Source organism: Cydia amplana, chromosome 11 (genome assembly GCF_948474715.1).
Source record: "Cydia amplana chromosome 11, ilCydAmpl1.1, whole genome shotgun sequence".
Lineage (NCBI taxonomy): Eukaryota > Metazoa > Arthropoda > Insecta > Lepidoptera > Tortricidae > Cydia > Cydia amplana.
In genome coordinates this window covers 10,940,340-10,952,884 of record NC_086079.1, presented here as the reverse complement: position 1 = coordinate 10,952,884, position 12,545 = coordinate 10,940,340, and positions in this window count along the sequence as shown.

Sequence of the window (12,545 nt, the reverse complement as noted above, 5' to 3'; positions counted from 1 at the left end):
GTCTTACTACATTTACCAGCCAGCTTTTCTGTGGCTCTGTTAGTTAAAACGCCCCCTCAAGAATTCTCATTGGTGGTTACAACGTAATGCAGGTGCATTAGCCGTTTACCAAGTGAATTTCTTGTTAGAATTAAAATACTGAGGCAGTAAATACACCTAGTGCTCTCTGGGGATGTAGGATGGGCATGGGCAATAATACAAGTAGTGGTATTTTTAAAATAATACAGCCGAGTGTGAAAAAATGTAGGCAAGTACATATATTTATGAATTTGACTGTGCCTAGTTAAGTTATTCTTAATTCGAAATTGAATTGTTTGGTAGTTATTTTTGCCCTTACATAAAGAACGAACGTATAAGACTATTTCAAGATCAGGAGGCCAATTCGAATTTACATTTTGATGTCATAAGGATATCTAAATGATGTCAGTCTCGCGTGCATTACACTTGTACTTGTCCGTACACTGTACGTTGGTGATTGTAATGGCGCTAGCACAAGAAACTGGCATCATTTAAATAGATATAATTTTTATTTCACAATATACCTACTTAAGTTGGAATTGGCTGGACTAAGAAGTGCTAGTAGACTAAAAGCAACTTTTTATTAATTTAAATTCAATTCAATTCAATTTACTTCGAATCTGAGAGATCCATCTTAAAATAAATTAAGATTAGTGACATTCAATTTACAAAATAATTACTTACAGTTATTTTATAAGGCACTTAAGTTTGTATTAGTTATTTTAAAGGTATTAAATACATACTATTCTTTAATGTGTAGAAAGAAGAATAGCAGAATTAATTGTAGAAATTACTTACTTACACGTATGTACAATATGTACATATATTTATTTGGTTTATTACCGAACGCTTTTTCAAAATAAAACCCCGACCACTGTCGCATAGCAAAGTTACACAGCTTCGAGGCAGTTTTCAATTTCGCCGCCTCTGTTTGCTTTCTCGACTAGATTATTCTATTGTAAGCTCGCTATGTACCTACCTACCTAAGTATCTTGTAATTTTATTTATTCGACAATTTACGGTATACGGTAAGCTTTCTTAAGCTTACCGTGGGGCTTAGTGAATTTGTGTAAAAATGTCCTATTTATAAGCTTATTGTAGTAGTATTCAGTAATCACTTTATTGTACACAACACCGGTTTACATAAAATTTACAGAAATAGAGGTACAAAAGTGAACTTATCCCTATAATGGAAGGTATCTAATTCTATTTATTCAACAATTTATAAGCTTGTTGTAGTAATAGTAGTAGAATTTAGTAATCAATTTAGTGTACGCAACACCGGTTTACATAAAATTTACAGAATTAGAGGTACAAAAGCGAACTTAACCGTATAATGGCAGGGGGGGGGTCTTGTATACAATGTATACCATGTCATGACTTTTTAACCTCACTAATAGCTCACAGCCTGGCTTGAAACATCTATCACTCATAGATCAGTATCATATCGGAAGCAGATCGAATAACTTAAATTCGAATACGCCTGTAGGATTTTTTTAAATAATTATGATCCTACACAATATCATGTCCCTTACAGATTGTTGATGAATATCTGCATTAAAAAAATATAAGTACCTACGGTATATGTGGAATCTCCGAAACGCATCAATCAAGTAACTATATAATACAATGTTCACTCATATGTATATATAGGTATGTTAGGTATATATACTGTATTTGACAGCGATTGGACGTCTTTATTTGGCTAACATATGATAAATGTTTCGAAATAAGTATACCTACTTAACTCAATCTTTTAATGAAACTTGCACTACTTCTCATCATGAAATATGTTAACTGTCACACTGTGTAACCCCTCTATTCAAAAGTCACACTGGCTCTTGGTCAGTGTTTCCGGGAAACTCGCCTTAATCTTAATTAACCGCGTTTAATCCAGGATAAACGGCCCGTTTAATGCTTTGAACCTTTTTGCCCTGAAGAACCGCGCAATCATCTGCCTATTTAATATTTCGGTATATGAATATTAGATTATAATGAAAAGGGTTACATTTAATAGCCCGTATCGCTCTTATCTGATTTACTTAATCCCTTAAACATTTGTGTTATTACAGTCTCTGATTAAGCTTTTGAAATAAGAAACCTCTATTGAGCCAAAGCTTAGAAGTTAAAATACTTAATTGAAATATAATAGAAATAGATATTCTGTTTAAACATTATTTCTCAAATGAATCTACATAATTCATTCTGTTATCTGTGCTCTGTTGAATCATTTAAGCAGGGCATTCGGTCGTATAAAGGTGACATTCGGATGTCTACTGCAGCTGCTGATGGCGTTGATGCCACCGCTGTATCTGTCAATTTCCTTGATAAAATAAGTGACGGATTGAACGTCATCACAGAAATTGAAAACGTCATAATTGTCACTGCAGTAATGTCACGCTGCAGTTGAAATCCGAATTTCACCTTTATTCGTTTACAATGATTTACCCGTGTAACTTGCATTAACCATACTAGAGAAAATTTCATCAACGAAAAATATAATTTATCAACTAGATAACGGAAAGGTTACGTGCGCACATAACGCATAGGTACGTGAGTATTGTATTCTTTGATAGGTACGTTGTGTTACTGTTATGTCACTTAAAGATGTAGTGCATAATTGTTTTCCATCGTATTTTCTCGGAAACGCTCGTATTTGTCTTGCTACTTCAGTTACTTTTTGTACCGAGACTGACTGAAATAGCAAAACACGTTCGTACGTTTCCGTGAAAATACGATGGAAAATAATTAGGTATGCACTACAATCTGTACGAATATAATTCCACACGTTACAGTGTCCACGCAGGGGCCAGAACTGAGCCATGCTGCCCACATGTCCAGAGTGCATTAGCCTTTAAGCAATACAGTTTCATCGGCACTCTCGTTACGTTCACGTATTCGGTCTCATTATTTTGGTATGCGGCTGCAATTCAGTAAAGTGTTACGGTCCGTGAATCCCGATGGCCGGCTTTAACGGTCGTCTCATAAAGTAAATAGCGCTTGGACATTGTCATGGCGCCTGAAGCTGGGATCCTATTCTGGAATGCACATTTAAACGCATCAAAATTATACTGCTTACTTGCACTTTCTTACTCTATACTGCGATCCTTTGTGTGCGTAAAGGACGGCTAATATTCACATTGAATTGGTATTGTACTGGTACTGAATTTTGTATCTAAATATTGTCCCTGGGGTACTGTTTGTCTGTAATCTTTCGGGTTTGTTGGTGCGATAAAAGATTTTCTATAGGGGTGTAGTAGTTTAGTTGCGAGTTCAAAGGGGTATCCCGTATTTGTGACAAGTAATTAGAAGACTACTAAAAGTTAACAAGTAGTAACTGAATAAATTTCTTCATAGCTATTATTCCCTTTTATGTTACATAGCAGGATAGCTCTCAAAATGGAATCTTGAAAATTAAATTCATTATTCAAAGTTCGTTCGCGCTCAGTTTAAAAATAACAGAAAGGTATTCAATAAGTCTTTGTAAACTGTAGCTGGAACTCAGTTCAGAGTTCTAGCCTTCGAAACGGCTGTTATTTATTATCTGCTAATATACGAAAGCACTTGCAGCATTCTGTAGCAGCTGCGCCGAAGGAAACAAAACTAAATGGGAGCATTTGATCAGGAACTTTACCCAATATCTTATCTCACTCTACATTCTAATCGTAAAAGCAACCTTACAATTAGCTTAATAAAGTTTACATTCCAAAATAAAGTTGACATTTTATACGAGGACAAGACAACATAGTCGATTTGACGTTTTTCCCTCGAGTTATTTTGAAATCGTCGCCGTTTCATGCTGGCTGCGATTTTAATTAAAGTTGTCGGCACTGCAAAACGCTCGATTTAAAAATTCATTTAACCTTTTACTACAGTGTTGTGATTAAGCAATTTAATTTTGGCGGATAAACAAATATTTCTTAATAAGGAAGCCAAACAAGTTACATACCAATGTGTTCAGGTTGTCCGAGCGTAGTAAGAAGCAGGTATTTATTTAAACTTTAAAATATTGACATGTAGGTGGGCCATTTTATTTAAAGTTGTCCCCTACACTTTTTTTTTTATTTGTGAAATTCTATGTTATTTCTACTCAGAATCACGAGCTCTTTCTATCATAATAGGAGAAAAAAAGTGTCCCAAGGTTTTTTCCCATTCCGTTACCATTTTCATAGACTTTGTATGGCGGTCACGGAATGGAAAGATCGAAAAATGTATGGAAATTTTGGGACATTTTGGGGTTACCTATCACTCGGCGTAAGTAGTTTATCACTATTTTTTTCTGGGGTTCTGGCACGCCCGGCTCGTGAACAGTAAGCAAGGCAAGCGAAAATAAAACGTAATATGTGTTAGGTAGATTAGGTAGGAACAACTACTAAATATGTACCTATGTCAAAATGTTGGTTTTGTTAGGCAGTTAGAATTTTGGTAAAGCCAATTATTTTATATATATATATATACATATATATATATATATACCACATCGGTGGCAAACAAGCATACGGGCCGCCTGATGGTAAGCAGTCACCGTAGCCTATGGACGCCTGCAAGTCCAGAGGTGTTACATGCGCGTTGCCGACCCTTTAAAAACCTGTACACTCCTTTTTTGAAGAACCGCATAGGTACTGTAGATGTAGACCCTCGGGAAAACCTCGGAAGGGAGCTCATATATAAATTGAATTTTCCTCTAATAGCAATCATGCAGTGCTTTGACTGGAAATGCAACTGAGATTGCAATATCGTGCTAGTGTCATGTGTAATAATCTACCAGTCTCGCACCTATTCCTTGCACATTGCGTCAAAGGAGAGCAATTTGGCTGCAAACTGTATAAGAACATTTCTTTGACACTCATTTAGGATATGTGTCTTTTGTTACTCAACCTTTTGTGTTTAAGAACAAACTTTTTGGTCGACTTCACAGATTTTATTTTAACATACCTAGTTTGTAAGTAAATATCCAAAGTGACGTCAAGTTTTTTTAGATCTGTCATACTTATGAAAATGTCATAAAATCGGTAGGTGTTCATACCGATGATAAATAGTTATTTCAATATCGTCAGGTGACAAGCAAAAGTCCATACCATGACCATATTAGTACGAAAAGAAGGTTGATTTTTGTTTAAATATTTTATAGTAATTAGTGACTTTTGCTTGTCACCTGACGATATCGCTTTATTTTCTCTGTAATTCTTACTTTAAGTCTTATATTAGATATCAAAATAAAATCATTTATTTACAAACAAGATTTTAAGTACCAAAATTACTTAAGACCAATATTTTGAGTGTACTGACCAGTTAATTAATGTCCCACTGTATAACTTGAGTGCGTGCGTTTGCGGTTTAATCTCCTTCTATTATTTGGATTAGTTTGGATTTCGGCGGTCATTTGGTATGCAAAATCGGCTCACGGCCACAGGCGGCGTTCATAAATGAGATCTGAATGTCTTCTTTAACAATATACCTACGTATATAGTCGTGAAACTTAACGAACATACGTAATAGGGTAGCAATAAATTAATACCTATATTATTTTTGCTAAAGCGACTGATTGATGGGGTTGAGAATTGGCACCACCCATCGCCTGTTGATTTTTGTCTCATCGTATCATTGAAATTCTGGTCCAAGGTACAGGCACCAAAAAAATCCCGGTACTTAAGCTTGCCTACCTTCAAAATCTCATACTTTTATAAGCGTGAATAGGTCAAATCTTGCGTCCATGTTCGTAAGTGTCAAAAATTGTGTATCTAACAAAAGTATTTTATTGTCGTTATAATTGTGTTAAAATAAACATTAATACAGACTGTGTCCAAAACAGGATTAGAATTACTCATTGTGGACATGGTTAAATCCTTTTGGTAAAACCTCTTTTATTAGTTGCAAATAAAACTAGGTAGTTATACCTAAATCATGTGTCATAACAATACATACGTTACCTTTTGCAAGATTTATGCTTATACCTCGTTGAAATATGAATGGCCTGTGTATTGCATTGCCCACGTTGGCTGAATTGACAGCGGTTTCCTCCCGAGACCCACTGCAGCCATATATCGAGTCATTACCTAGTAGGTTGGGTAGATGTATCATTCAGTGTATACGCATACCTTCGAGTTCATTAATTATGCTTAGAGAAATACAGTTATACTCGTCGCAATTATGCTAATAATAATTTTATTATGGTAGGTAGCTTCTTCTACTACGGATAACTTTGCCTTTGAATTAGGTACATAAATATCTGGGAGATTCGACCGAGCTATGCTCGGAAAACATATAAAATCTCAAAAATGTGCGTTTTCCCAGAGATAAGACCTAGCTAAATCGATTTTTGACTCCCGAAAACCCCCATAGGTATAGCAAATTTCATCGAAATCCTTAGAGCCGTTTCCGAGATCCTCAAAATATATATACATATAAATTAATATACAATAATTGCTCGTTTAAAGGTACATAAGTAATTTCTAATATATTTTCATAAAATATACTTTTTACATTATTTAAAAAACACATAATAACACTCACATAAAAAAAATAACGTCATAATTATTAGTAGTAGTAATTGAATCATCGAACGTACTATTCTTTGTCTATCCGCTTCCCAATTTCAAAACTGTGTAAAAAATCAAAAACACTAAAACTAGATTAAATTGGAAAAATAAATGAATGATTATCACGTAAGAATTGTACCTAATCATTGCAAGTACTGGCACTCCTCACAGATTCCACGATGTAGCCATTATCCCTCCTCGCTTCACCCCGCCCCATTTGTCACTCCGTGTAAATTTTCTCAGTTAATATTTCAGCAGAATCAAATTACGAAACTCGTAACACTACGCCCGAGAACATATTGGGAGACGAATGCGAGGGCCCGATATTACGCGAATACGCACGGAAACGTCTTATGGGCTGTTTGGGGAACATTCCCAAAGAGTTATTTCTTTCCTAATGCCTCGGCTCTGTCGTAGCTTTAGCAATAATTTTGCGGCAGTTTAAAGGGTGAGACGGGATTTTTATGATACTCTTAGGTATTTTATTTAACACAGTAGCGAACGCGCAATCTGTTGAGCCGACACAAATTCAACTAGATCGTTTTCATAAAACAATGGGCGACAGCGTTCCCCTCTTTCTCTATAATTTACATTCCTCTTATTAGACTTAGATTCATTTCGAGTAGTAACTTGGTCATTTAAGTTAAATAGCTATCCAACTCGAGTTTCCAAATTAAGTTGTTACTTGGATTTAGGTCAATTTTTTGTAACTCCCCGAGAAGCGCCATAAGGCGTGGCGATAAATCTCCCGGCAGTTTCATAACTCTTATTTTTTTACATGACGACACGAACTTATTTTTAAATTTTGCAATAAACTTCTGGACTTCAGATGGAACAAATTTATAACGCCTTTTTGTTTTAATCTGTAGAAAAAACCTGAGCGAGGTGTATCAAATTCGGAATACAAAATTCCAAAGCATGGCTAATTAATAGCCCTTGAATCTATCAGTAGGTACAACTGTCATTAATACCTGAAAAACAAACTATCGAACACAATCCTTGACACAATGAAACATTACGTTCACCTTGTTTGACTTCCACTAATAATCATAATTAATTAATAATAATCAGTAAAGTATTTATTAATTGTAAACTGTGTACATAAGATGTCATATACAGGAGGAGATATCGAATCAATAGTTGCCTATTTCGAGATAAATATATTATGATCTAAATCCAATTCAATCGTCAATATAAATCCAAACTGTAGAGGGAAATTGATACCTAATAATAATTGAATAGCCATAGGGAATAAAAATGCATTTCTTGTTTGCCGCACTCTATTATTACCACATGTGCGTGTCTCTGACGCAAAATAAAATTATAAGGTGGGTCACAGCATTCACAGCCATATTTCTATTAATACTCATTTTAAATTGTTAGGTACGTAGCAGTTAATAACTTTCAAATTGCAGATTACGTATATATATTTATTGTCATCAAGTCATGGCTTTGCATATAGCAGAGGAGTTAACATTGTTTTAATAATTATAAGGGTATTTAAATAGTAAGAAAAAAAAAACATAAATTTTAATCACCCATTCCTAAAATTCTCAATCGTATAACCAAAAGGTTAAATTGGTGCATATAGGTCCTTAGGATCTGTTTTGTTCGTTTTATTGTACATATGGTTTAGTTAGTTTGCGAATATTGTTCCATAAGTCGTCCAAATAACTTTTGTTTGGAAGCACCAACTATCACCAAGAGGCACCTTAATGTCATCTAACTCATCTGTGTCATCTTCGTCTACAAAAGCTACAGGTATTCCTTCTGTTTCAAATGAAATAAAAATTTCCTCCTCGTTTTTAGGTTTAGATGCAATTATTACGGCACTCCCATTTATAAGTGCCCTAATAATGTTATCAAAGCAAGGGGACGGCACTGCTACATTTCCAAATGTGTTGTATAACACGACTTTATCAGGTACATTAAATCCCGATATCATCGTATCGTTGTTGATAGAGATAAAGTTGTTGATTTTCCAATTCGGTATTTCAGGTTCAATCTTATCTCCTAAACTGACATCATTACTTTTGATTATTTTCAGCACTGCGTCACAACGCTCGGTGAAAGTTTTATTCAACCATTGTCCTTGTATTTTAAGCATTTTAGCAATGGAGCTATTAACTTTAACCGTCACATTCACAGAATCTATTCTTTTATAAATCGCTTTACTGATTTCATCACATCCAGTAAAGTTACAATAATCATTTACCCATATAATTGGAACGTCGACGTTTAGAGCAATTTCATTGGCTTCTGAAACGCTGCTAGCCCATATTGATAAGCATAGTTGTTTGTACTTAGGAACAAGTGACAGCAATTCTTTGACACTTCTAAAAGCTTCTACTAACACAACTTGCTCTGACCCCTGCCGATTATAACATCCAGCATAATTTATTAAAAACAATTTATCACCATATCTAAATTAATTTGAGCATTTTTGTACTAATTCTTGCACATCTAGTTCGGGATCCTCATGACGTAATTTGCATTTCCAATCTAAAATAATCTTAAATTCTTCAAAAATATTTTCTTGAACGAGGAGACGTGTTAGCGGTAGCGGGTGTAACTCAGCATTTAGGAAATCATCAACAGCAGAATTCAAGTCAGATTGTTCGGTAATAATCCCAGTAATTTCGGGCAATAAACTATTGAATAGATTGGGATATATTTTGTCATTGTCCATCAAATTATTTAGTTGATCTATTAGTATTAATCGTACGTTCCATCCAACTTCACGACACAGTTCGGTAAAGAGATGACACACTACTGCGGTTTGTGGCGTCGACAAAATAATTGGGTCATCACAAGTTTTGAATATTTGAGCTACAAAACCAAGTATCAGCATTGGCGTGTTGTCAGCCATGGTAATAACTCCTTCTTCAATGTAAGCTGCTTTCCAATCTACACTGGCATGAAGCAAGTTTTTCATTATCAAATTTATACTGTGTTGCGTGTTTTCCATTGGGATACGCCGGATCAACCATTCAAGTTGGCAGAACAAGTTGGATTTTTCTTTAACTCCAGTAGCCAACTTTTTTAATTTTTCAGTAATATTTGTCCATGATTCTGTAGTTGATAACATTGACGTACCCGGTAGCAGGAATGAAGATGAATCTGCAACTTCTATATTGTTCGAATAAGAATCAAACTTAGTTATTGTTTTTTCCAGCTCAAAGTATAAGCTGCTGAATGCACCTTCATTTGTTTTTATGTATTCTACTGCTAACTTTGTGTTCATTTGTATTTCATCAAATTTCAGATTATCCAAAACCGTAGTTGATTTTACTTTACCCATTTTAACTCACTTTACTCGTACACAAACAATATCACAATTAAACAGAAACAACAAAACACTCTTGCTTTGTGAAATAAACTGACAACGCTTGTGATAACATTGGGGTTCGAACCGTTATCAAAAAGTTTATCTCTTGACTGACATAATAATCATTTTAAATGATATTAATATTTTACTCAATACTGTAAAGTTTCGTATTACGTTTTAAAATGGGCTCGGTTTATGTTGATATTGGTAAAATAAATATTAAGCCAAGCAAGGCAAAATAATTTCTAATTTATCTTTATCACTATGGAAACATTAAACTGTTGACGTAAACTATAATTATAAAGGTTCCGCAACAGTAATGTACTTAGCTGCAGTTGCCATCCGAAAGTCATCTTTACGCGCAGTAACGCTACTGTAGTCACAATCAGAATGTAACCTTAAGATGTATGATGTATTTGATGTAGTAGTGAGGGTACATCTAACGTACACCTATGTACCATCACGCTCCGCGATAACAGCACTTATGTGTGCTAGCATAAGAACATTCTGAACGTTTATTCTCTAAATTCCTATTGTTTTATACACGTTAGGTTGCGCTGACACAAGCAATATGCGTTTATGTCGCAGTAAACCAAAGCGTTACTGCTAAACACTAAAAGTGGACATTTACCACATTACAGTTACGCCATTTAGGGTTCTAGCTAAATTGGATAATCCATAGCGGAAGTATGGAATAACCAATTTAGCTAGGACCCTAAATAGCGTAACAATCTCGTGTGGTGACTGTACTAGGTACCTATACGTTTAAAAAATAAAAATCAACACATGAGAAAAACTAAACAACAAGAAGTTGAATATTTAAATTCGTATTGCAAAGAGTACATTAGGTAGCAGTAACAAGTAGGTACCTACTTACCTTCTAATGCCGTCTGGACATTTTCTGGACCCTTTTTAAGCCGCTTTCATTATCTTGAAAGCAATCTCTATTTTGTTCAATTCCAATCGATTCAAGTGTTAAGATTGGAAGTGGGTTTTGGACTATAAACCTTTCGTAATGGTCTTTTTTAAGCTTTGAATGCAATCGGAGATTTCTTTATTCAGAGAGAATTAGATAATAAATTTTATTTCTTTTAATACCCAATTTGAAAGTACGGCAGATATTTTAAAATGTTATTTTAGTTCAGTCTATTGAGTAGTGGTAAGAATGTTTTTTAATTTTAAAAATGTTCATGGTTCTCAATGGTTCTCTTAAGTAAAATAAATCCTCCAAAGGGAAACAAACGGATTTCTGTATCTCGAATAGGTTCCGGTTCCACACATCACTTTTACTGCACTTCTATAAAATAAATAACCAACTTTATCTGGTGGCCGTACCCTGGAGTGCAGTTTGGAATCTTTTAAACCAACTTTTGCTACAGTTAATGTTTCTTATATTGAAATGTTTCCTGATCCGTTGATATACTCGTATGTCCTAACTTTTCCTTAACAAAGTGCCTAGCAATGAAGGTGATAAAGGAACATGTACATCACTCAATGTTTATTTTGTGAACTTGCCATAACCAAAAAAACATTTTTAGGGTTCCGTACCTCAAAAGGAAAAAACGGAACCCTAATAGGATCACTCGTGTTTCTGTCTGTCTGTATGTCCGTCTGTCACAGCCTATTTTCTCCGAAACTACTGGACCAATTAAGTTGAAATTTGTCACACATATGTAAGTTTGTGACCCAAAGATGGACGTGTAACGTAAATAAATGAATTTTAAATATGGAAGCCATTTTTGGGGGGTAAATGAGAAAATTAAAAAATATAATATTGTGGTATGGAAGTTGGTTTGAATTGTTAAGAATGGGCTTGAAGTCCAGCTAATACTTATATTAAGAGGTCTTTTGTTATCAAAGATGAATAGAACGTCTGGGCAAGTCACAAAGAACTAGACTGTTATAGTCTAGACTCTAGACGGTGGGTAGGTGTCCTCGTTTTTTGCCAGTACTTGCCAGTACATAGGTATAGGTAACTATAGTTACGTACATATATATATGTAGTCGTTTTTTAATGAGAAACGACACACTAGTTGTACCTACTTTGTAAGACGCTTTTTGCAATGATTAACTCAAATGACGTACCTTTGTCATTAGCTCTCCGATAAAGGAACTATTGTGAGAAAATCGAACTAATGTAAATATGTTCTAGTGTTTCTTTTAAGACGAAATCATAAGTGCTTGTTGCTAGGCCTACATGAATAAAGTATATTTTGAATTTGAATTGAAAGATCACATTTTTCGTAAAAAATGATGCTTACGCTATTTTTAGGATTAGGTAGCTTAATCGGACCCCGATCCCCTGTACGATTCAACTAGGAAAGAGAAGGATGTGTGTATGCTTTCAAATTTCTGAGAATAGAAAGCATAAATTATATATTAGCTGCTCGACAATCAACACCTAAATTCACAGCGTTAATACTGAACAGTTTTGAGCAAAGCGAACTAACTGGATTCGTACAATAATTAGATTGAAAGTTGTTAATTCGACCAGCGCGCCGCTGGACTATTCTGTCCCTTGTTGCCAAAATTTTGGACGTAATTGAAAGCTGAATGTGTTGGCTACATCCAAACTTTTAGTGTGAACTCTAACTGGAAATTATTTAACCGCATCCGTTATATTCAGTGGTATAAATGTTACATATAAAATTGATAAATGG